Genomic DNA, 27,480 nt, shown 5'->3' on the forward strand with positions numbered 1-27,480 from the left:
TTTGACAAATTATCCTCATTGCTTGTGGTGCATTGCTGAACTTTTCATACATGACGATACGCGAATACTGCCAAGCTGCTAGCAAAAAGCTTAAAAAAAATAATGCCCATGTGACCTAAATTCTATTTTATACAAAATCTGTGATAATCTCAGTGGCTTGGCTAACTGCCGCTCACAGATGTGTTCTGTATGCTTCAGATCCATTAAGCTTCACGCCTGGTATGGGGGTGGAAATCAAACTTTACATTGCTGGCTTCAACAGACATTATTTCTTGAGAGACTTGATGTCCTTCTGTTTCACTGAAATCTAAACTTTGGGGGGAAAACTTTGAACATACTTGACTCACAAATGGAATACGTAGCACACACGACTCGGTATGCAATAACTCATATAGACAACAATATTAGCCGTATATAATAGACAACAAAAATATGTTGTATATGTTGTACAAAAAAGTATAGACAACAAAATATGTTGTCTATATAAGCAGTAACTCCTATAGACAACAATATTAAAGAGAGTATTTTACCTTTAAACAGGTACTTTACATTGGAAGATACTTTATATTAAGGATAGTGTCTTTTACCATATACTTTACAGCACACTTGCATCTGATATGTGGCCAAATTATTCTTAGTACTTGAGAGGAAGATACAGAAACTGGTTATAGACATTCAATTTACCACACATCTGCACCTGACTAGGAGAGAAACTGGGCAAGGGCACGCAGGATGGGGGAGGAGTTGGGGGTAGAGAGGAGGTGGGAGAGGGTGGATCTGATGGCAATGGCACATGATGGATCCTATCCCCTCCTTTATAATGCTGCCTCACCCCTTTGCTCTCTGGAAAAGTGTTGGTGCATGTTTGAGGAGACCCATAGGTGGCCCACTCTACTGCCTCCGAATGGCGGACAGAAGCCTTCTAAAGCCACTTCCAGTTTTTGGAGACAACTTCTGGTTTGCCTCTAAAAACTGGAAGTGGCTTTTGGAGGCTTACCAGGAGGTAAGTATAATGTTTTTTACTTATGTCCCATTTGATCTCGGATGCCCCCCCCCCCCACACACACACACCACTGGATACAACACATGTCTTTCTGGCATGGCTCCATTGGTGTGGCTGCCAGTGAACAGAATTGGGGGCCTAAGGCTGCAATCCTAAATATCCTGACTACAATGTGACTTCTGAGTAAGTAAGCAAGACTGTACTGTAAATTGTTTTAACTGCAGTAGGTTTCTACTTGGAAAACATTTTTATATTCCCCCTCAGTCTTTTCTGTTTGACAAAACAAGTCACTCTTTATCAATACCCTACCACTATTTTCTGTTCTTAGATGCATTAATGAACTGTGTGAGATAATAGTAACCGAACATTAAGATCCATCTGTTTAAACATGCTGTGTGGTAGACATTCAAAGTGCATCTTTTTAATACAGTAGCCTCTTAATATTAAGAATTAAAATCACATGGAACAAGAAGAAGCAAGGCAGTGGTTGTTAACAACCAATTTACACAGCCATGTGCACTGGTTTGATTTCCTTTAAGTTCATCCTTTAAATTCAACATTTAAGTTCATTTCATTCCACATTTCGTTTAAGTCTTCAACAAGACTAGAGCAACACAGAGATAGCCACTGCAATATGATTTCATTATAGGCCACTTTTCTGAAAGTTGAATGAAAACCAGTCACTGTGTGTACAGGTACTTGAGGGTGGCTCACCAAAATGCTAAATTAAGAGTCCAATCCCTCACTTTGTTTCTAAGCAGATCTAACAGACTGTGATAAGATACGGTGGAAGGAGTATAGGGTACAGTAGACTGTCGAAATATTGCAACGTATCTCCAAAGTACATAGAGCCCAGCATCAAACTGGAGACCTTCTGTATGAAAAACACACCTGCTGTTGATAAGAAAGATGCCATGGTTAGGACAGTTCATGTCTGTGTAGACCATAGGAGATCTGGATTCACTAGAAAGGGATTGGAAGTCATCTGTTAAACTGATGACCCATGAATGCTTTTGTAATGGGAATCCCCTGTGCAATAATGCTCAACCACTTCCTCCTGCCCCCTCCCTCCCCCAGAGGTCAATGCAGTCAGGCTGGCAAGGTGGCAACAGCACCACCCTACCTGCTTTTGTCCCAGCCCTAGCCCGGGTAAGTAGGGGGTGGCAGCAGCAACATGGTGAAAGTGCTGGCTGGTGGGCAAATGAGAAGTCCCTTATTTGCCCTACTGTTAGGTTGGGTGAGTGAATGGAGATGGGGTGGCAATGCACACAGGCCCCCAAACCAGCCACAGGCTGAAGGCTCTGGAGACCCTGGCACTGCTTTAGGATGTCCCCATCTATTCACTGCCTGAGATGACCTCAATTGATCTCATGTATTGTTGTTGTTAAGAATAACATACCGCTTTTCAACAGGAGTAGTATGTAAAGCAATTTACATAGTAAAATAAATCAATAAATGGTTCCCTTGTCCCCAAAGGCAGTGTTATTCAAACTGTGCGACGCGGCTCTTTAGGGAGATGCCAGGAACTCAAAGAGGAGGTGCGGGATGTCCTCTCGCAGCAATATAGACACATCCCTGGGCAGAATACGAGCCCATCTTCTGCCCGTCTGCGCTTTTTTTCAAAGCAGAAGAAACGGGAGTTGCTCAGCTGCGAGAGTGGCTGCTGCCGCCCCGCCCTCTTCTCCCTCCACTCCAAGGCTGCCGCCTTCTGTGTTCGCTCCAACTCCAACCCCCATCTGGCAAGTACCAAGCATGCTCGGCTTGCAGTCCTTAACCCTCGCTGATCCGTGTCTGGTTGGTTCCTAGTTCCCAGCCTGGGACCGCTTCTCATCAAAGTGAAATCTCTCTTTTCAACCCCCTCCCTCTTCCACTCCCCCCTTTCGATCTCCAAGCCTTCCCGCTTTCCTACCCCTCCCCAAATAAAACGCTTTCTATTTTACCAGTCACCAGGGCTCTTAAAGTTGTTTCCATGCAGTTGGCAAAGGGGGGGGGGGGGGAGAGAAGCACACACTTTACTTGGCCAGGAGCAGAAAAAGGACACTGTTTTTAAAGTGATTTATTAATATTTTTGTTTGACTGAAGAGGAAAGGCTGTATTTTTAAAGTGATGAATCTTGCTATTTGAAGGGAATACCTATCAGCCATTGATGAAGTGATTGCCAGCCCAATCCTATCCACACTTTCCTGGGAGTAAGCCCCATTGACTCTAATGGGACTTACTTCTTAGTAGACATGCATAGGCTTGAGCTGTGCATCTCCTAGTATAGGAGACAAATCAGCTTCCTAACCAAACCCTTATCTGATATATTTTCATGGTCTATTTTTGTTTTCCCCACCAGCTGCTGGAAAAATTTAATTTCATTAAATTAATAAAGGGTTCAATCCTATCCAAGGAGAATGGGAGAAATGACTAGTTGGATTGGGGTCCACAGGGGTGTGTGTGTGTAATGTTGGTCAGACTGGTTGTTCACAAAGTTCATTTGATAAAACAATTCTATTGGTATGCTTACAAAGTTTAAAAAAATGAGTCCTCCTGGACCAGACAAAATCTACCTACTCCAGCATCCTGTCTCCAACAGTGGCCAGGAGCTGATCATTTATAAAGCATGTGTATTAATAATATATTTTGAAGTTCTGCATTTAATTAATGATATGATTAATATAATTAATATTCATATAGTTAATATATATTTAATATTTAATATTATATTATAATAAATATTAGCTAGTTGGCAACCTTCAGTCTCAAAAGACTATGGTATCGCGCTCTGAAAGGTGATTCTGGAACAGCGTCTATTGTGGCTGAAAAGGCCGATTCGGGGGTGACAATCCCTTCCACACTGGGAGCAAGTGCAGTCTGTCCCTGGTCTGTCTCCCTGGCTATGGGCCTTCCTTCTTTGCCTCTATATTTAATATAGTTAATATTTCTGACCACTTCCTCTTTAATGATGTCACTTCCAGCCCTCAGGAACATGATGGGGAATCAAGGCCAAAAGCCACGGGGGTCAAGGGAGCCACTGGCTGGAAAGGTTTGAGTACCACTGCCCAAAGGGCTCACATTAAAAAAAAAAATACAAAAGAGACACCAGCAACAGCTATTGGAAAAATCACCATGCTGGGGTGAAGAGGGACAATTACTCTCCTCCTACTAAATAGAAGAGGACATCACTTTGAAAGGTGCCTTTTCCCCTTTAGCAGAGGTTGGGCCCTGATCACTCAGTGGACTTCATGGCTGAGTGAAGATTTGAATCCCATTCTCCCTGGCCCTAGTCCACCCAACACCCTATCGCTGCACCACATTGGGTCTCTCTATAGTCATGTTTTTAAGCCATTATGGCTGGCATCAAAAGACCATGGATATTTATAATGCTTCCAAATTCCAGAACATTGTTCAGCCATTTTCTGGCAGTTTGCTTTCTGTCTAAAACTCATTATGTAGTTCTTGATCAGTCACTTTTTGTCTGGACAAAATTTTTTGTTACATCCTATTTGATGTGCAATTTTAGATTAATTTGCTTATGGCTTTTGTTTCCTTAAATAAGGCTTTGAAAAGTTGCCAGTTGAAACTGAAGAAAAATATGTATACATGATTGATAAAAGTAGTTAATGCTTGGACTGAATAATGGAGAGTGTTGTTGTTACAGTCTTCCTCCTGACACGGTCTGCAAGTGTGTTTCTACCAAAATGCTTGGCCTCTACTGATGAGAATGACAAACACACGCTTTGCATCCAAGTGAATATTTTTCTGCTCTCCCCAAGTCTCATGGGTGTCTGGGTAAGGGCAGTTTTTCATGTTGCACAAGTCAATTACACATTCCGAAGGAAAATAGGTGCAATCATTAAACATTTGCAAACCTTCCCACACTTCTGGAAAGGTTGCCCCAAATTGTGCAGAAAATAGAAAGCGATTTCTGTAAATTTCCACCACCTGTCAGGAAAATAAAAGGGGAAGGGGAAGACAGCTCTTCAATTGAGAAGAGATCTATGTATGAAACACATTCATTTTTCATTAGGTTGTTCTTTAGTGTGATTCTATATGTTAACTAAAAGGAGGGATACAGGCATTCATTGTTTAATGATGTGAGTACTTAATAGAAGGTGGTCAAAGTACAAAAAAGAAGCCCTTAATGAGGCAATCAGGTCTCCCATAGCCTGTGGCAGAGTGTCTGTTTACACAACAAAGAGGCTCTTAATGCAAAGAAGAGGCAATCTCTCTCCAGTAGCCTTTGTCTGGCAGGGAGTGTCTCTTTACGCAACAAAGGCACTAGATTGGGTTGAATGTACACTTATTGACCTAATCCACTGTTTCTCAAACTAGTAGGTCGTGAGTCAATTTCAAGTGGGTCCCCATTCATTTCAATATTTTATTTTTAATATATTAGACTTGATGGCACTAGATTGGGCTGAATGTTTGCTTAATGACCTAATTGCATAGTAATGGGGAACGGAGAACATATCCCAGTGTCAGGTGATGTACGCCTATAATTTATTAGAGCTGTAAGTTCTCTTACAAAGAGCTAACTGATACTCCATTCTCAATTTGTTCTGGTATTCTTAAAAAGTTTTATTTTCAGTGAGGCAAAATATAGATACATTAAGCTGTTATTTGGGGGGCTTTCTCAAGAGAAATGATTAAAAATTACTTGCAAGGTGTTACCTGCTGGTATACATGTTGCTTGATAGTTTAACAGGTGGTATTGACAGCAACTGTTACCCTGCACATGCCCAATCTTGTCTGGTCTTGGAAGCTAAGCAGGGTCAGGCCTGGTTAGTACTTGGATGGGAGACCGCCTGGGAATACTGGGTGCTGTAGGCTTATACCATAGTCTTTCGAGACTGAAGGTTGCCAACCATCTAGACATATCAGTAAAAGAACTAAAATTTTCCTATCCTCTGCCTGCTCAAGCAACAATGATGCATTTGTAGGAGAAGAATTTGTGACAACCTCATAAGCTGCAGATGAATCTTTATTCCAAATCTGTTTAAGTGTTTCTTATCAGACGTTCAGTTCCACACTGTACATATTATCAAGGAAGCTAAATCTTCAGCCACCTAAATATATAGAAATGAAAGCAATTATATAATATTTTCCCAGAGTGTATGGGAAATATTTGTTGATCAGCATGTGCTTCAGCAGGGAGGTGACTATGAAGATAGGGAGCTGGCTTTATAGAAATGGGCAGGAATAGCTAGTTTTTCAGATTCACTTATTCATCCCTAAAAAGTTATATCTGAGGGAAGGTGGTGAGGAGGGTATTGCCCCAGGACTGTGACCACATCAAAATATTTATATTTATAGGGAAAGCAGGTGTGGTGTTATTTGGCATGATAGAGAGTTAGGTTTATACTAGATAGGCAGCACACTGGTGTGCGATGAACGATCTGTAGGTGTGCAGCAGACTTTGGGGGAGGGTCATTTATTAATAGGGCCATTGAGAGATGTGAGGCCCCTACTGGTGATGCAGTTTGCCTCATCAATTGTAAAAAAATAAATGGTGTGCCTTGAGGTAACAAAGGTTGAAAATGACTGGTCTATAGCATAGATTCATGTCTGTGCATCTAGTCTATAGATTAGATAGACTCAGGCAGACATAAAACTGGACGAAGCCTTTTCTGTGGCTGATACAGCTTTTGTTCCATTTGGTGATGAGCTTGGCCATCCTGTGTATGTGCTGCCTAGATTCCAGCCATCTGTAGTTTCCAGGCAAGTCATCTTAGATCTGTCTGCCTCTGCAATACAGCCCATGTATTCCACAAACACACAGCAGTTTCCCTGCTGAGCTAAATTTCTGCTGCTCCACAAGAGCGGACTGGCAGTGTTGTGACCCAGATGGAGAGGGCAGCAAGCTGTAGGAGCGGGAACTGCTCTCACGAAGATGAGAAGATGCTGTATAAAAGGCCAGGCAGTGCCCATATTCTTTGTGGACTGGATCTATATGTGTAATTCTGTATGTGGGTCAAGATAGAAGGAGTGAGTCTGTATCATAGTTGTGGTGACACAGTGGCTGCACTTAGCAACTCTTATTAAGAAACTTATCCTGTAAAGAGTATTAAGGAATTCATTGTGCTGTGCCAGGAAGGGCATTCATAAGAGAAAATGCATTTCCAGGTTTTTATTGGCTATTACTGCTATTGCTGTTGGCATTAGAATTTGGGCCAAATCCAATCCAACTTTCCAACAGATGTAGCCATGCCAATAGGGTGTATGCTACATCCTGCGTTTGGGGGGGGGGGTGGCTTCCTCAAAGGGCTGCTTCAGCACTGGGAAGTTGGATTGGATTGGGCCTTTCAGTAATTCATACATTTCTAATCATTGTCCCTTCTCACCTTCTTTGCATGGAGCTTTCCACATGGCAGCAGACCCTATTAGAGCATCTTGAATCCTTCTCCCTTCCCCTTCTTCCATTACCTGAATGCATGCAATTTCAAGCACTCTGCAATTTTCTGCCCATTTCCTTCCATGGGAGTCAATCTATGCACCATTGTGCCCAGATAACATGTTATACAGATGTGCCCCTATATCTGCTGGAGCCCCTTGTGGTTAAATGAAACCACGGGCAAACGCCACTGCCCCCCCCCCACCTTCCAAAGCCAAGGAAAGCTCTACTTCCCTCACCTCCGGAGGGTCCTCTTAGCCCAGCACAGGCTGCAGATGTACATTCATGGCCTCTACTGGGCTCAGATCGAGCCCAACAGTGGAAAAAAAATCACTTCCAATTTCTCTGTGAAGCAGGAGGTGACATTTGCCCAGGTGACACAAAAGACTTGGTTGAAACAGGGCCATGATTTATTCCATTACAAGGGCAGCGATTGGTGCAATGCAACGGGTCCTGGCTATAGTCCACCCCCCTTTAGTGCGGGCACCTAACTAGGAGGAGACAGTTCCTGTCTGAGCCCTCCTTTGGGCGAACCACCTTGACTCAGAACCTGAGCTCACCCAAGGCTCCCCCAGGTTCTTCATCACCAATCCCTGGAAACGGGGTCCAGCCAGCTGAATTGTTCTGCCCAACCTGAGCAACCACGAAGGTGAGCATCCCAATTCCATTCCGGGGTCAAGCCAGGCTGCCCCCGATCTGGGTAGCCTCGGGGCTCAGCACTGGCCTTAGCCCGGTCTGTTGCTTGCCTGAAGGTAGACACCATTTCCCTGTTTCTCCTTCAGTTCCTGCACTGCCCTGCCCTGCCAGACACGGCCAACCTGGCTGAAAGACCCACAAGAACCCTAAGGGGACAGTCAGGGGTAGGCGAAAAAAGCTTCACCCCATGGCCAATCAGGGGAAAAACCAAAAAATTCCTACCCGGCTCCAAAAGGCAACCAGCTAGACTTCTGACTGTGTTTAAAGGGCGGGTGCGTGGGCTCCACTGCTGCCGAAGAACAAAGAGGCTGGGAAAGCATGGGCTCCAGCCTTTGGACTACATGCCCCAGCTTGCCCCCTCCCCTGACCAATAGCTGCTCACCACGTCATGCAGGCGGGGAACCGGACAAGTTACCCTCCACCTGCATTAACAGCTGGAGGGCTTTCTTAATGCCTTATAAGGCATTAGGAGGCCCAGGGAAGCCCTCTGGGGCTGTATTCAATAACGTGTCATGTTAGTCCAGTGACCTTCAGGAAAGCTTTTTATATATCCTTCCAGGGGCCGTCCCCCCCGTTGTCGTCGTCGACGTCGTCGTCCCCGTGGATTGGAAACCACAGATACAGGAGTCACCAGTATTAAAATTGCTCATATCATGCTATAAGCTTAGATGCTTATAGCAACCAGTTAAAATGAGAAATGCTTCATTCCAGTAAGCTTTTCAATGGCACAAATGGGCACATGGGGGGGGGCACGAGAGCCCCCCTGGATTTGTTATTGTTATTTTAAACTTACAAGTTCTGATCAATCATTCTAAGAAGATAGAAAAAAATGGCAATGGATAGTACATAAAATTGAGCATACACTGTTTTGCGCACTAAATTTATATTGTGGGTCTTCTACATTTTAATCCTGAGTGACAAGTTCTCTCATTAACCTATTCCAATTTCCGCAGGAGCATTTGCAAAAAGTGAAAGTGATAACATAAGCTGTTCTTTGTTGTCACTGTCCACTTGTCCCGAAATCTGCTTCCAGACCTCTCCAAAATGTAATTAAAACTATTAATGTCTGTCTGCTGGACAGTGTGGGTCATGGAATGACACGGACAGTATTCTGGAAAGACTAAAAATCAGCTTTAAGCTCCTGCATCAGCAATGCTGTTGCCTTCCAAGGGCAAACACAACAGTGCACAGGGTATTGGCTGTGACTTTTTAAAGCCTCAAACAGGGTAATTAAGCCAATGCATAGAACAATGCTTGTTAGGCAGAGAGTGAATGAAAGTTAATTGCAGTAATTTCATGATGCCAAAGCCTGATTATGCTAGACTAAAGCAATAGCATTATTAAGTGGTAAATATTTTCAGCTTGATTTCCAAAACTCTCTAGTACTACACAGTTTGTTGACTTGCTGAGTGTATGCTTGTCGAGCAAATGGCCTTTTACCTGCAGGAATGGGCACTCAAGACTCACAACTCAACTCCAGAGTACATGTTTTCCGAGACTCATAGGAACGTGAATCTTGTGCGTCACTTGGGTACTGGCTTGCGACTCAGGGTTTACCTGCAAGGAGCCATGACTCGTAGATACATGAGTCATGAAGACTCATCATTTTGGACCCACAGCTCAGCTTCCCACGTGTGCCTGCTTGCTTACTATTTTTTTGCTGCTTCTGTGTCAGCCTGAAAGACCCAAAATGCAAACCACGGGCTCACGCTGGGCAAACTCTGGTGCTGGGCTGGCACTGCTGCCTGAGTCCAGCAGTGAGCAAGTGCACACAGTTCTGGATCGGGTCCTAAGTAAGTAAAGGCGCAATCCTAACATGCACTGGAAACAGGCAGGTTGTGCGGGCATCCAGCACAAGTTTGGGACCAAAAGCTGTGCAGCTCAAGGCAAGGGGAACCTTTCCCCTTACCCTATGTTGCACTGCAGCAACCCCAATGGGTCTACTTGAATCTGCGCCTCCTGACAAGGCGCAGATCTGAGCAGAATGGAGCAGCCAGGGGGCGCTCCGCGCTGTCCAGGAGAAGGGCTAGGACCTGGCATATCTGCCGGATCCTGGCCCCGCCTCCTGTTCCCTATCCACCCACACCTGGGAACGCCTGCAGCCCTCCGTCCCTTATCCCTGAAACAACTCCCTACCGTCTTCTCCCTGCCCTACCAACACCACGCCAGACCCCTTGGGTCTGACATAACTTGCCTCATCCCTGGGGCCCACGGCAGCATATGTGCCTATCTCCAAGAATAGTGGCTCAAAATCGCTTTATGGCACTTTTGTGACACTCTTGGGTCAGTGCAAGGGACTTGTGTTGGCCCAAGTGCCTTTTAGGATTGGGCCCTCAATTACAATAAGTGTAAGTTTAAAAAATTGTTTAAAATAAAGAAGAACCCTCCTAACCCTCCCAAGCAGTTGCTGATCAGTTTTAAAAAAAAAAACTCCCCAAACATCCCAAAGGCTATAATCCTATCCAAACTTACCCAGAAGTAAGCCCCGTTGCCTATCAATGTTAAAAGCATATACATAGCAGCCTGTTAAAATTACAGATCCATATCCCCAAATGCAGTCACATACCATAGTAGCATCAAGTCTCATATATTCAAAATAAAATACACATTGAAATGAATGGGAACCCACCTGAAATTGGCTTGTGACCCAACTAGTGGGTCCTGACCCAGAGTTTGACAGAATGTTAATCTAGAAGAATGAGACTTGCTGAAGCAAATCAGTATAGTTTCTGCCAAAGCGGGGGGGGGGGGGAACCACACAATGATCAGAATGCTGAAATACCTTCCTTATGATGTATCTTTACAGTGTTTGAGCCTTTTTAGCTTGGAAAAAAATCATTTAAGGGCAAACACAATTAACAGCGCAATCCTAAGTAACTACTCGTGTGGCAAACCAGCCATGTTGACTGGACATGCGCTCTGTCCTGTTGGGGAGTTTCAGGCCCTCATAAGGGAATACCAGGTGAAGGCAGAGATGGCTCAGGTGAATCCATATTGCGAAAATCAGCGTTTTTTGCTGACTCGTGGAGACTCAAATCACACACATGGAAGACTCAGCAAAACATTTGAGTCAGAGGCCCCTGGCCCATGAGTCACCATCCGTTTGGGTGACTTGAGACGCCCACCAACGGCTACTGCTTGCGCCGCCTCCATCTTGCAAAAAGAAACCCCTCCTGTGTTCATCCAGGAGGCCGTCTTTTGTGTGCACCAGCAGCAGCAGGATAAGCTATGTTCAGAGATGAGGCTGGGGGATGCAGCAAAATGGTTAACTTTTTTTATTTGCACTTAAAAAAATTTCCAGGGTCTTGTGATGCAGAACTTTTATCGGCTTCTGCAAAAGTATCGATTTTATCTGACTTGAAATACTTGTGAGGAGCCTGCATGTCTACAGAACCCGGGGGAGGGAGGAACCTCCTCTGGTCCCCCAGAGGATCCATTGGGCAGAGGTTGTATCTCCAGGAGATGGAGGGGGGCAGCCTGGAGGAGCTGTTTTTCCCCATAGGGACAAGTGGGTTTTCCAAGCAGGAGGAGAGGGCTGGGATGGGTCAAGCTCTGATACCTCCAGTCCACAGTACAGGTCGGGGTGTCTCTGAGTGCCGCAATACACGCTGGCCAGGCAGCTTACAGTTAGGTGAAGCAGGATGCAGACCTGAAGTGTGTCATTCCTGACTGTGTGCTGTTTTCTTGACACATAGAGGGTCAATCTCCCATGTCCAGGCTGTTACGCTAACAGTTGGTAACAGCTGGTTGGCTGTTATGCCTGGATAGTTGGTACTTTGGCCCTGCAAAAGACCCCTCCTTTCTTCCCTGCCTGAAACTGTCAGTCACTGTAGGTCTGAGCAGCATGTTTCTCTCCAGCCCCCCTTGATTTGTGCTGCCTGTGCTGTGGCTAAGTTCACAGGGGCTTACCTGTGGGCTTCCCCCCCTCTGCCCCTCACACTGTCCCACCTTGCCAAGCTGTGTCTGACTTGTCCATCCCTAGTTGAAGGGGAGCAATGGTGAGAGAGAAATATGCCTTTCCTGCTTATAGGCTTCCCAGAGGCAGCTGGTGGGCCTCTGTGCAGAATTGAATGCTGGACTTGATGGGCTTTTGGCCTGATTCAGCAGGGCATTTCTTATGTTCTTATTTTTCTTATGTAATTATCAATTTTTAATAACTCATAATTGGTTTCCATCTGCTGAATATAAACAGCATGTAAAGTTCTGGGAAAAAGTGGCTTAATGCCTTTGAATTAACCAAATTGATCATTTTTTTAAAACCATTAATGCTGCAAAGGCTTGTGTAGGTGATTTCCCATCAACAGCAAACTGAATTTTAAAAAGTCCAGGAGAGCTATGGTATCAGGAGGAATACTGTAAAGGGCTGATCTGAACATTTCAAACATTAATATTATAATAAAATAAAGCTATTTAAACTTGAAACTTAAAAATGTAGATCAATAGAGCATGCAATGAATAAAATATGTAGATGGTTGGTGTTAAAACTATCACCAATTTATATGTATGTTCATATGGAATTAATGCTTAAGAGTCCTCTGCTTAAGAGTGTATCATGTAAAAAAAATATAGGAAAAAGGTAGGAATGACAACTACCCCCATTTGATTCCTGATCATTTCATGGGTTTACTCTTTCACTCATTCAAAATTCTAGATTAGAAGTAGCATTGCAAAAATTAATTCCAGAATTGGACTGCGGACTATGCACTGTTTGCCATAGCTCTCAGTTTATTCAATTCATTTGTATTCCCCTTCCCACAACATTGTTGGGCACATTCACTTAAATAAAACATAAAAATTTACCTTGGTTGGATAGCATATATGATCACATCAAGGTTCATTTCTGTGCAGTGTTTGTAATGTTTTAACATTTCCTATGCATTTCCTGTGCACAGGATATCCTGTGCATTGATAAAACATCACATAAAAAGAACCTTGATACAACTACATGTACAATTACACCATCTGCTTGCTTGCTGGGTTTGTCAGTGCTCACATGTGCCCATGAGCATTGATAACACTATGCAAAAAGAAAATCTTGATCATTCGTACAATTAATTCAAGATTGCAGTGCTCCCACAACCATTGACAAAATGCGGGGATGATGACTTCACATAAACTGAAGGAACTGAAATGTGTGACAAATGTGTGACTTAGCAGTCCCACTACTTTGCACAAAAATCAGAAATGTTAAAATAGAGAAACAATGGAGAATTTGTAATGCATCCATTCCACTGTAGAAACAAGATCAGAGAATTCCTGTAAACTCAGAGAACTTTGATGGAGGAAAATTTCAGAACCATTGCTAGTAAGAACAGAATTGTAGGTCAGGTCTCTGCCTGCTTCCCAAAATATGCTTACAATGTTCTGGTCCGTCTCCATTTTCCCAAGCCTTGCATCCCCCAAATCGAAGCAAAGCATAACCCATAAAGTGACAGTGTCTTAAGTTGCAGCATTTGCTCTTGCTGCCTCTCTTAGGGAGTCATGACCATTTGCCATTCTGGTGGCAAATGATGAGCTGGATAAATTGGAGGCAACTGACAACAAATGCTTCTGTGTTAAGCAGCTTCACATGAAGTCCATCATGTGTATGAGCTGCTTACCATATGGGTAGCCTGTTTACAGGGGGAGTTTCCAGCTGGCACCAGGGGCTTCCAGGAACATGGAATGGCATGGGTACTTTCTGTACAAAAGACGTGTCTACATGGCAAGCAGTTTACAAGCTTCCACTTGACATTATTTGAAACACTTTTCAGAAGTCTCCCTGCAAGGGGAGGGCACAGTTGAATTGGTCTTAAGGGTTATTTAAGGATGCTCTGTTGTCACATGGTTTTGGATGTAATGTTTGAAGGTTTGCTTCAAGGATTAGGAAACTGAGCAACTGCAAAGGTAACCAAATATAGCCCCATCATGTACAAGAGCACCCTGTGCCAAAACATTCATGTGGAGTCTGCCATACCTTTCTGGGGAGAAACATTTAATGGAAAGCGATTCTGAAAGTTTTCTAGGCACCGTGTTCCATAATGGGACCATGGATTCTTCCTAAAGAAAAGTCCATGGCATGTGGCCCCACCAATGGAGCACACACTGCATGTTGTCATGGGGGGAAGACAGACAACCTGGGGAGGTAAGTAAAAATATGACTTACTCCCCATAGGCTGCCTGGCCTCCTTGGTCCTATGCCAGCTTAGTGTAAATCCCAAGAGACTCAGGGGCAGGTCCAGGCAAGGAGATAGAATCCAGCAAAAGCTGTTGCCACCGATCCACCGCCTCCTGAACCAAATCTGCTCCCTGCCCTCCCCACTTCCCTCCTTGATCTTTCCCCAAACTGCCCATGAACTGCCTCCTCTGCCACTTTACCTGCTCCAGCACATCATCTGGGAGCTGTTCTCATACGTGCAAGGGGTCCAGCCATTTGCACAGATAGCCCTGCAGTGCATGACAGCAGCATGCCTTTTAAGCATTTATGACAGTGGATCATGAGATTTGCCATGATCGGTTTGGGCTGTAACTCTCCCAGTCTCTCTTTGCATTGTGTTTTTACTGCCAAGCTTCAGATGTTTTGACAGGCACCTCTATTATCTGTCCTCAGGAGGGCTTGGCTAACTACCTTCTGTTCTATCCAGACACTTACATGAAAAGGTTCAGAAAAATTGTCCCAGAGCCAAATTCCATAACTTTCTGTAAAAATACCTTACTCAGCAGTAAAGTCAAATAAGGGGAATAGCAAGGTGCTCAGGGATTTTGTTTTTATTTTTGTATGTGTGCACTGGCAAAGGATGTTCATTGCATGCATATCTTATGATCTTAAGTCCCTCAGCATTTGCCAACCTCTAATTAATTGATAATAGTCCAAGCAACTATATCCCCACTGCAGTTGAAAAAACACTTCAAAAGAATTTGGAAGGACAAGAGCAGCTTGCAATTTCTCTGTTTCCTTGCTAGCTAAAATGTCTGGATGTGCTCTTTCCTCCGGTGATTAATAATACAGTGTTTTTGCAAGAGAGATGACTGCAGTCCTAATGAAAAATTGAAAATAATAATCCTCCAATATTGGTAACGGAGCTGCATGAGATGATTCCAGTTGAGCATGGGATCTGTAGCTATCATTTAATCTTTTTCCCCCCTTTTTAATCCTCTAAACTATACTTATACAAAAGATAGATAGGAGACCACATGGGATCACAGCAGCAGACTCAAACTAAACCATTTCTGGAACCCATCCAAAAATCTGCATCAAACAGAAGAGCTTCTGAACCTGCTAGTTTGTTTGTTTGTTTGTTTGTTTGTTTGTTTGTTTGTTTGTTTGTTTGTTTGTTTGTTTGTTTGTTTTTAAACTGAACAAAAAATCCTCTGTGCAAAGAACATTCCTGGGATATGCTGAGTAATCACCTTGGTCCTTGATTTTGAAGTTAACAGCATTTTGGGGATGTCAGAATTGAGTTAATTTTAATCACTTCAATGAGGCAATGTTATTGATTCATGATCACCAGTCTTTTCTAAACCGACTTTCTCCATCAGTGCAGAAAGACTTTGAAAACATTTGCTTAAAATAAATACACCAGTCCTATCAAATCTCACCCCAGCAGATGCAACCATGCCAATGGAATGTGTGCTGAATCCTGCAAAGGGGGGGGGGGTCCTGGAGATCTCCTCCAGGCAAGGGAACATTTGTATATATAGCTGATGCAAGTCTGAGTGGACCTGGGAAGGCGGATCAAGTCCAGGAAGAAGAAGATAGGATATCAGGGGTGTTGCTGCCAGCAATACTGTCTCCATCCTAGCCTTAATCTACCTTCCTCCTTGCCCCAGACTCCTCTCTCTCTCCCCCTTCCTGCCTCATTCAGCCCACCCCCACCTCCCTCCTGTTCCCCCTGTGCTGACTTACCAAGGCCTGGAGTCATCAATGGGGTGCATTGGATGATGTTTTCATTTTGGAACAGCTGTAAAGGAACTTGCACTGCTGGAACACTAGTGATGGCTTACCCCCAGGCAAGGGAGCAAATGTTCTCTTACTTAGAAGAGACCTCCAGGACTGTCCTCCCACACAGAATGCAGCATGTGCAGGTATGCTGCACTGGTGAGAGAGTTCAATTGGATTGGGTCTTTACCCTCCTCTGCTCCCACGTGGTCCCCAATAAGTCTACTTGAACCTGCTCCATCTATTCAGTTGGTGAATGTTCTAGAAGAGTGAAGGAGGTGTGCCAGGAACAAAACAGAGATTAGGATATCAATGGAGCTCTCCCCATCAATATCCAACCCTGCCTTTCCCCAACATGCCTCCCTGTCCACCCACTCCCAACCCGTTCAGCCACCTTCCCACCCTGTCCTGCCAGCTCTCCACCAGTGGCTTCCCTGTACCAGCAGGTGTGATGGTGTCTCGTGCTGCTACTTTTCCGCTGTTGTAAATGACTCCTCACACTGGCTCAATCCTAGTTAGGATTGGGCCATAAATCAGCAGAACAGTTCAGCTGCAGCAACATGTAACCTATTATAGCATATAACTAGTCCCAGTCCAATTGCCTGAGGAAATTAATAATAATAATAATAATAATAATAATAATAATAATACAGGTATTTCTATACCGCCTTTCTTGGTCCTCATATTTCTGACTTTATTCAGAAGGCGGTTTACATAGGCAGGCAATTTTTAAATCCCCGTAGGATTTTTACAATTTGAAAGAAGGTTTGTATTTTTCAAGAAACCACAACATTCAGGTGTTTCTTTCTTGATCTGGCCGCACATTCTGGCCTCCATCCTCCCACGCTCAGAGCAGATGGAATAGCTCGGCTCAGCTTGTCAGCTGCTTCAAGGTCGCACGGTGCCAGTGGCCTCGAACTGACGACCTTCGGATGTTATCTTCAGGCAAATGGAGGCTCAACCCTCTAGACCAGACCTCCTGCCCGGTCTCAACATTCCATTGGAAAATTGTGGGTGGTCAAGCAGGCATCTAATAGGAGTGATTTCCATAACCTCGGTGCCACTATCAATAAGGCCCTGTCACATGTCACTGCTGGTTACGCTTCCAACCATAGTGGGATGAGAAGCACGACCTCTGCTGATTATCTTAATTCATAGGCAAGTTTATATAGTAATTGAATTGGCATTTTGATCTATGAGAGGACCTTCAGCTCATTGGCAGTATGTTTACAGCAGAGCTCAATCCCTGGCAGCTCCATGAAATGCTGGAAAACACCCCTGTCTGAAAGTGTGGAAATGACCAAGAGGGATGCTTCATAAAAGCAACTGATTTGGTCAGTGAGCACTGTGGGAACTGAGCTACCTTTGGTATGATCTGGAAGTGCTCTTCTTATGTTCTTCTGGTAGACTTCAGTTTTTAGACTACACACCTTGAAAATATCTGCTATCTGCCCTCACTATCTAATAAAGATTGGACAAGGAGCTCCCTCTCCAGAGGTTATCACCAGACTTGTGAAAATCAGACTATATGATATAGAAAGGCAAGAGATTCTAAGTGCAGCACAGAAAAAATGTTCCCCTCTGAACTTTCATCTTAAAATTACAAGTGGTCAACAACCAAAATATCTATCCCTCCTAGTGCACCCCCTGAAGAGAAGGGCCTTTACTTTGGCACGTTGTAACGTGACCCCCTCTAATGACTTACATGGCAGATTTAGAAACGCCTCCTGGGAAGATCGTTTATGTAGCTGCAATTTAGGTGAAGTAGAATCATCCACACACATTATGTTGCACTGTCCCAGATGTCAAGCACTAAGACAGCAATTTCTCTCTCCCTTGCTCCATGCTAAAACAGGGCATTCTGAGAAAGCTATAATTCAATTCCTTCTAGCAGGTGATATAGAGCATACAACCCTCTCAGTTGCACAGTTCCTAAATTTGAGTAATTTGAATCAAGCCAAGCTTTCTGTAGCAAGTAATCACTGAGTACATTACATCTTTGGCAATATCTGCAGAGTAACTGATGGTTTTGTTTTTTAAATAATACATGTTTGTATGTAAAATGTATTGTACGTTTGTATCTGTGTGTACATGTAGATGTGCACATATACATACATTTGTGTACTATTTAGGTTTATATTCTCTCTACAGTTTCCGTACAGAGTCTTCACCTACCAAATGTTTATGCCTAATAAAGGTTGACTTGACTTGACTTGACTTGACTAATAAAGATTGGGCTTCTGTGGTAGAACAGTAAGGAGCCTGCTGCTGCAGACAGCAGCAGACTGGTTGGTCCTTGTAAAGGTTTGAGAGAATGCTTAAAAGCAAAGATTTTTTTAAAAATAAAAGCCTGAGCTCTATGAGAGAGTTATAAAACAGAGATATCAAAATGTGGGGTGGAATCTTGTCGTCCTTAATCATTATATAGTACTTCAAAGAGCCTGGCTAACATATGATTCTAATTTCATGCCACATGGTCTAGAGCTATTTTTAAGTAAAATGGAAGCATTTTTGGTGGCCTTCACAAGGGGTGAGCAAGGTGTGACAGGTACATGTCTAAAGATGTCAAATGAACTGCTGACGATATACCTGTCTTTCATTTTGGTGTTCGTTGCCTTTTTTATGGTGTTGTTTTAAAGCTATTTGTGACTTTGTTAAGGCAAAAGTATCAAGCCACTTTTTAGAGCTTATGTCATCCAACTATTAGTACAATGCAGATGATAAAATATGCTAGAATGGTTGTATCCTAATCTGGATTTGCAGTTTACTCAAGAGATGGGAAGGGGATCTTTGCCAATCCTCCCCTTTCCTGACAACCCCCTCATACCATCTTGCTTCAGAGGGATCCTCCAACCCTCAGGAGTGGATTTTGGAAGGGATGAATAATCTAGAAGAATTATCCAGTTAACCTCCACAGAAATCAATTATTGTTGTCGTAGTGGTAGTACAGAAAGGTCAAAACAGATGTTGCAAGCAATGCAAAAACACATTTATTGTACTGACAGCTGTGCGTGTTGTTTCACAAATGCCTCTTCCTCTCAAAATGGCAGGTTTTGTGTAACTGTGTGTGCCCTCAGCTGCCAAAATGTCCTTGCATGTGTGAAGCGTTGCTCTTCGCATTGCTCTATCCCTTGGCGAGCATGTCCATGCTCAGTCAATATCTCTTTTTTAAAATAAGCATCTCCTGTCTAAAAGCAGTTTTTGTTGGAATATGAGAGCAAGGGAAGGGGAAGAACGCAAGTGTTAGGAAGCATAAAATCTAGGGCAGGTAGAGAGAGATGCTTCAGGAGTTATGGGACGAGGAGGAACAGGAAGCACACACAGTTTCAGTTTGATTTGAGGACCCTGTGCGTATGCATGTGCATGGGATTCCCCATAGGTGGGGGGTTTCAAAGGGAGAGGAAAGTGGTTCCCCTCTTCCTTTTTTTATTCCCCTGCAGTTTCCCTGCATCAACAGGAGCAGCAGCACAGGTTGACAAACAGCAGAAATTCAATTGCCTGGGGGCAGGAATGGGGGAGGAAGAACTGCCTGTGTGAAAGTGCACACACTGTGCACACACTTCCTCCTGCTCTGTGTTCCCCTCTCCTCATTGTAATTAGATTGCTCTCAAGGTTCCTGGAGAACAACCTGATTGGCTGGGGACCGGTGGAGGAAAGAAGTAAGACCAGTACAAGTCTCATGCTGCTCTTCCCGTCTTCTCCATCTCCCAGTCAATCATGTCTCTCTCTTCCAGAGACAAAGATCCCTGAAGAGCAAACCAGGAAGGAACCAATAATGGAATAACATGTTCTACTATTGCCATGTGTAGATATGGGTACTGGTAGGCTTCTGCAGTCAGTTGGGTGGGAGCTTTTGGGTGCTTGGCCAGTACTCTTCCTGGCTGTGCTCTGCCATGACCTGTGAATATTCATGGATTCTATTTCTTACCCATTGCTCTTATTTGTTACATTCAAAATGGACCTCATGCAGAGTGAGAGAGCTCCAACAGGGGCATGTGATACATAAGTAGAGAGTGCATTAGGTTTTGTTGCTACTGATTGCGATTATATTACTGCCCGTATTAGAGAAACCCATTGAGGTTATGGGTAGAAATATTCCTAGTCCTATATACAAACAAAAGAATCTTGTTTTAGTAGCTTTTCATAAAGTTTTAGCAAACTAGAAGAGAACAATCTACCCTTGTATGAAGCTGGAAAGAGATTGTCTGGCCCTGAAGAAATCCATCCTCATGATTGATAAAACCAGAATTCTGAAATTTGAACTGGAAAAGCATTTCATAAGTACCCAAAGGACCTTGGGGGGGGGGGGAGGATAGAAAAATTAGTCCAGGACAATGAAGCCAGGTCTTTAAAAAATGCGTTGTGAGTCTTGTCCAAGTTTTCAGTTGGCAGCATCATTGGCATTGATATCCCTGGTCAAGTGTCAGATACGTGCCAGCATTTCATGTTTTCCTTCTTGCCACTTCACAGGAATGAATCAGAGAAATCATGATTATTGTAATAAAATACTGGCCCACCACACAAACGTGAGCAGTTCTGAAAAGGAACATGCCTGGGAGGTGAAACATACTGTCTCATCGATATAATTTGTACCAAGAGGAAGGGGTACAGGTAATAAAGGTGGATGACCTTGTATTAAAACTGTATTGCAAAACCAGATACAGTCCCACATAATCACTTGATCTTGTGTGTTGTGTGAATGCCACATTCTGACTTCATGATACTCCAAAGACTATAATTGTGGGGTTTTTCCAGGATGCTGCATGACACTCATTTCAGGGTGGATCATCGTTTCCAGGTATTTCCCTACTTGTTGCTCTGGAAAGTCTACAGTATCACCCTATCTTTCTGTCACTGTAATCATTTTTGTTGCTAATGTTCCTAGTGGCAACACTTGGATGCAGAAGAATAAATTCCAAAGGATTTTGCTGTGAAATCAAGTCTGTATCAGTTAGCTCATTTAATTGGTGATATAGGAATTGCACTCAATTGAAATGTATTTTTTTTCTTATATTGATTCAGCACCCTTTCACAGAGTCTGCAGCATTTTTGGTAGCCCAATCCTACCTAAATCTACCCCTGCCAATGCAGTCGCACCACTGTAGTGTGTGCTGCCCTTATGGTTATGAAAGCTGGCTGACCAGTCCCTCCCTTAATTGGGGGGGGAGGGACGGCAGTCTTGGTGGTCTCCCCTGGGTAAGGGAGAATTTGTTCCCTTGCCTGGGGCTAAGCCCTCACTGACTCACTGTGTCCACTTGCACCTGTGCCAGTGATTCAGCTGGTGCAACCCAAATGGATAAGCGTTGGGGAATAGAGGCGAGGAAGGGAGATAGGATATCAGTGTGACTGCCACTAATACTGCCCCCTTTCTGACTTTGATCTGCCTTCCTCCCCACCCCATTCTGCTCACTGCACCTCCCTACCATCCCCATGCTGACTTACCGGCACCTGAGATCACTGAAGGGCCTCTGGAGCATGGCTCCAGTCCGGTTTTGCATAACGGCATATCATCTTCTGCAGCAGTTGTAAAGGACCTTGCACTGCCAGATCTATAGTTCTCACTTCCCACAGGATTGTGTTCTTAGAACTTGCATTTTCTTTTTGGTGTAGATGTAGCATGATTTACTATGGAAAATTATAACTCATTTGAGCTTTAACATTAATGACATGGTTGTCTCTTATTTTGATTAGTTTCACTATTTTAAAGCATCTTTGACAGTTCAAGGAACAAAAGGGAGTGTTTATAACAGAAAATGATTGATAATCCTTCTTACTGGCTTTGCACTTTTCAGTCAGTCATTGACTTATCTAATGTACCAATGCTCAAAATGATTTGTAGTTAGGCACAATTTATGTTCCCTTGTTGTAGAGATATATCATTAGGGTTTATGATCAAAATGTCTTTTTTTTTTTTCTTTTCCTTGTCTCACTACAGCTACATTTATAAACCCTGAAGATAGTCAACCAAAGCAGTTTGTTCAGAAAGTCCATTTCTGTTCATCTTATCTCAGGATTTTCATTAAACCTGATTCATATTTAGAGCAAGAAACCAGACAGGAGTAGGAGACAAATATTCAGCGCATGATGCTGAATTAGTACTTACTACAACATTATAGACTTTATCTGAAATATCTTTAGGAAAGGATGAAAAATATATTCAACTAGTAGGCCACATATGCCCTCTGAAGCATTTTGAAGTGGCCTGTTGATTATTTTTTTTTAATGCATTTGCTTTCAAAATAGTGTGTTAGCCTCAGTGAGTTACTAAATGTATTTCACTGTGAAGGAAAAAAAAGTTCTTTAATGGTGCTTGCAAGTGGGGTGTTCAGTTCGAGATTGTTAACCATTGTTTGCCTGCTCTTTTTGGTTGGTTCACACATTGTTATTTATTCTTTGTGTTCCCATATTTCCTCCATCCTTGATTAATCATATTTATTAATGGAGAGTCAATTGATAGGCTTGGGGATAGGCTTGGGAAAGGTTCAGAAAAACTTTAAAAAAATTGTATATGAATTTGGGGCACTGATTCCCAAAATAGCATTGGTTTTGCCCTATCACGCCTAGTTCTGGAGATATGCATAGCCATGTTAGGGCATGTTTCAAGCAGCTTCCTCATGGCTATGCTTTGAGGCTATTGCCTTATCTCTCAAGACAGCCAAATGTGTGTTGGCCTGAGTAATTAATGTACATGCAGAGCAGTGCAATAACTGCATTTGTTTACTATGATCACCACTTCTATCTTTTTTTAAAAGGCATATGCCCAGAAACAAGAAGTGTAATGTGGGAAAGCTCAGTTTCCTGTCCCCCTAAAACAGCCATTTTCAACCACTGTGCCATGACACATTGGTGTGCCACAAATGGTACCCAGGTGTGCCATGGGAATTTGGGAGGGAGTCATTTATCAAAAGGGCCATTGGGGGATGTGAGCCCCAATTGACAGCACAGTGTGCCTTGTCAAAAAACTGATGGTGTGCCTTGACCATTTTAGTGCCTTGCCAGTGTGCTGTGAGATGAAAAATGTTGATAATCACTGCCCTAATACATGCTATTTCTGCCAAGGTGTGGAAGGAATATTGCAGTGTGACTGCAAGCAGAAAAGAAATAAATGGCTGACTCTGGAAGAAAGCATCCCAAGGGCAGGAAGAATAAGACAACAGAAACTAATCCAACTTCATTTCTTGAAAGCACATGTCATACTTATTTATCTGCTTTGATTTATTACCATACCCTAGCTTGAATTTTAAGGAATAACGTGGCTGTTTAAGAACCAGAGAACACATTTGTCCCATTTGTAGGCAACACTTTTGAAATGGGAATTTAGTAAATTAAATGCAGTGTGTTCACCAGATATAGTTTTGACATTGTCATCAAGATGATGACATCACACCGATTTTGAGACATACAAAACATGATTTTTGTATGATTGAGACATACAAAATTATGCATGGGAAGGATAAAGTGGATAGAGAGATGCTCTTTACACTCTCATATAACACTAGAACCAGGGGACATCCACTAAAATTGAGTGTTGGGAAAGTTAGGACAGACAAAAGAAAATATTTCTTTACTCAGCGTGTGGTTGATCTGTGGAACTCCTTGCCACATGATGTGGTGATTGGACAAGTTTCTGGAGGAAAAATCCATTATGGGTTACAAGCCATGATGTGTATGTGCAGCCTCCTGATTTTAGAAATGGGCTATGTCAGATGCAAGGGAGGGCACCAGGATGCAGGTCTCCTGTTATCTGGTGTGCTCCCTGGGGCATTTGGTGGGCCACTGTGAGATACAGGAAGCTGGACTAGATGGGCCTATGGCCTGATCCAGTGGGGCTGTTCTTATGTTCTTACCCAACCATAGGAAAGTCTAGCAAAATGAGTACTTGGAGGGACTCTTTGGGGAAGAGACCTCCATACATGTAGTGTGGACACCTTACTCTGCAGCAAAGATGATGAAAATTTTGAGCATGGACAGCTCCAGAGGATTGAGCAGTTATGCTTCCAGATATGGGATAGTTTCATGGCCCCCTGCACCAAGGAAGCAGAAACAATTCTGAGTAGACAATGGAACCTGGGGCTTGTCCTGGGTCTGCAACTTAGAATTTCCTAGATTAGTGGTTCTCAAAGTGGTGGGTCATGACCCACCAGCTGGAGAACCATTGCTGCTTTCCCTTTAAGGGGTGGGGGCAGGGAGAAGGCAGCAACGTGATCCTCAGGATTGCGCTGTTGTGGGAGAAGAGAGGACTTTAAAAAAAAAAGTACTTTAGCTGTTCCTGGGGTGCTGGGAGACCCATGGAGCCCTCTACAGGGCTCCTCGTGGCTTGTTGAAAGTAAAAACAATTATCGCAACCCAGAAGTGGGTCGCAATCGCTTTTTTTACTTTCTTCAACCCTGAGGAGACTTGCAGAGGGCTCTGCCGGGCTCCCTGCACTTCCTGGACCCTGGCAGCAGCTAAGGTACATTTAAAAAGTCCCCTTTTCCCCAACAGAGGCGTGATCCTGAGGAATGCGTTGCTGCCATTCTCCCTGCCCCTGCAAAGACTTACCTTCTGGCTCAAACTCCAAGTGAGTTTGAGAAGGAGTGTCCTAGACTTCATTGAACTTGATTGTGTCCTTCCAGGCAGACACAGAAGGCTTGATTGCACTTCAATCAGAGAAGCTCTTGGGGTTTAATAGACCTTTGCAGATTTCTGAAAGAAGACAGAGTCCATTATGCTCAAAGTTTGTTATAGAAAGGTCCATTAAATCAAGGGTTTGTTGTTGGTACCGTCAGACATTGATACATTGCCTTGATTCCAGCACAACACAGGCTTTGATGGCAAGACACAGATTTCCTAGGTTTGTTTCCCAACAAATAAAAGCTCTTTAAGATTGCTGTCCTAGATTATTTTGGATGCAATATGGAAGAAGACATTGCTGAGATTAATGTTAAAAAATAATGTTGAAAGCAGACATGTGAATATCATGAAACAGTTGACACTGTGAACAAAACGCTTCTGAATTTTGTGTATTTATGCAGAGACGCTCTAATTCCACTCTGGAGTGATTAGTTCTAGTCAATAGTATTGTAATGGACTTGCTGTTATGGTTGTGAATGCTGGCCGACCAATCCCTCCCTTAATGCACATCACTTGTCAATAGTTCAGGAAGCCCAGTGATGTATCTGAAGCACTCCAGGGTGCATCTTTCTGGAAGGTTGAAAAGCCATCTGTGCAGGGGGAAGCAATTATCCTTCCTCCCTCAACCCTCTCAAGGATACAAATGTATTTGTAGCACTTTTTCTAGCACTTTTATGACAACAAATAGGTAGAGCTAACCCGAGACAAAGAAAAGATGTAGAATGAATGTGAAGAGGGACTCAGCTAAGAGCTGAAGCATCTTGAAGGTTTTAGGGTGTCAAAATGCCTGTCTGGGGAGTGGATGTAATTTGTTGTGGCTTGTGAGGAGTGTTCTACCAGACCTGTGTATTTATAAATTTGGATCTGTAAATACAGGTTGAGCCTACTTATTCACGGATTTTTGATCCGCAAATTTGGCTCAACGCGGATCCTCTGGACCCCCATTGAGCCACATTCTGCCCAACCTGAATCCTCTGGAGGTGAGCCTCCAGAGGTTGTTCTGAGGCCTCTAGGGGCTGCACGCAGCCTCCAGTGCCCCAGAACGGCCTCTGGATTTGCACAGCCCGGCCCTGTTGCTCAGATGGACATAAACACAAAATTCATCCAGCAGAACAATTCCTTCTCCCTTCCTTTGTATCCTTGTAATAACGCTTCTCTCTCCCCCTTCTACAGCCTCCATTCTCATAAGAACAGCCCCACTGGATCAGGCCATAGGCCGATCCAGTCCTGCTTCCTGCATCTCACAGTGGCCCACCAAATGCCCCAGGGAGCACACCAGATAACAGGAGACCTGCATCCTGGTGCCCTCCCTTGCATCTGACATAGCCCATTTCTAAAATCAGGAGGTTGCACATACACATCATGACTTGTAACCCGTAATGGATTTTTCCTCCAGAAACTTGTCCAATCCCCTTTTAAAGGCATCCAGGCCAGATGCCATCACCACATGCTGGGGCAAGGAGTTCCACAGACCAACCACATGCTGAGTAAGGAAATATTTTCTTTTGTCTGTCCTAACTCTCCCAACACTCCATTTTAGTGGATGTCCCCTGGTTCTGGTGTTATGTGAGAGTGTAAAGGGTATCTCTCTATCCACTTTATCCTTCCCATGCATAATTTCATTTGTGCATATTTCAAAGTCTTGTGTGCATATTTCAAATTCTCCCACTAATCTTCTTTCTGCTAGTATCTCTTTCCAAAATGCAGATATTTACAAGAATTTCTTTCACCTGCAACTACAGGTGTGTGCCCCTGACCTTCTGGCCAGTGACAGATCACATATGCAACAGCCGCCACTGGTTAGTGGGTCACACCACCTGAAGCTGAGGGGAGTTTCACTCCCTCGCCTGCAGAGACTTTTTGGTCAAAAACCAAAAACCACAGACCTCAGAATGTTCTTCTCCTCTGGAGACTTTTCGGCCAAAAACCGAAAACCATGGGTCTCAGAAGAGCTCCAAACGTGACCGGAGCAAGGCTCTGGTCCCATTCAGAACTCAGTGGACCCCGAAATCCTTGTGATTTGATATCACACAGAATTCCGTATTCAAAAGGGGTCCAGGAATGGAACCCTCAAGGAATAACGAGGGTCCACTTGTAAAGCAGATATTACAGAGACACCATAAGCATCCAGCTATCTGTCCTCCAAAGGAAGACCAAATCTGGTCAGTGCTACCCTTGGAATCTCTCACCACCTAAGGAAATGAGGAGCACAAAGAAATGAGGAGCACATGTAACTATATTCAATTGTATCAGCATTTGTCTGTTGACTCTTGCAAATATTGGGGTAAAGAGATGACAATTGCAGAGTCCTCATTTTCACTTCATATAAGCATCAATGAAACATCTGCATCCTGAAAGCTCTCACCTTATCTAGCAATGCATTTCAAATATGCAAAATTATGCTTAAAACTTCTAAATGTTTTGCTGGCAAAGACTGCACTGATCATTTTATGGGCACTCATAGAAAATGAAGAGCCTCTCAAGTTGCTTGCATTGCAACATGTTACCTTTGGCCAACTTTACTTATGCTACTTTAAAAACAAACAATATTATTACATAGCTCAAAGTAGACTGATTTAGCCAACTGAAAAAACAAGATGGATGCCCAGTTGCCAAAATAGCAGCCCAACCTCCTGGAATGGCTAAGAGAAAAAGGTTTCTGCTTACAAACCCAAATATGATCTTGCTGGGAATGTCTGTCAAGTCTTTAGTCTCCCCTTAACTCCAGGAGTTCAGTAGGTAAGCCAGTTTGATAGATGTCTGTTCCAACTTTACTGCTAGGACTGTTTACCTACTTGGACTTAACTGTTCCAACTTCATTGCTATTTTAAACCAACCCTAAAATATCACAGGAATTAATAGCTGTCACAACCT

General features: G+C 43.5%; 1 protein-coding gene and 1 pseudogene across 1 annotated transcript in view; both read left to right on the top strand.

The window, feature by feature from the left end:
- The window catches only part of ANO3 (anoctamin 3), a 295,226-nt gene that overhangs the window by 98,823 nt on the left and 168,923 nt on the right, over positions 1-27,480 (top strand). The gene's annotated exons all lie outside the window — the stretch shown is intronic.
- LOC136637965 (5S ribosomal RNA) lies at positions 5,699-5,818 on the top strand (annotated as a pseudogene).

The sequence above is a fragment of the Tiliqua scincoides genome, chromosome 1 (genome assembly GCF_035046505.1).
Source record: "Tiliqua scincoides isolate rTilSci1 chromosome 1, rTilSci1.hap2, whole genome shotgun sequence".
NCBI classification, from domain to species: Eukaryota; Metazoa; Chordata; class Lepidosauria; order Squamata; family Scincidae; genus Tiliqua; species Tiliqua scincoides.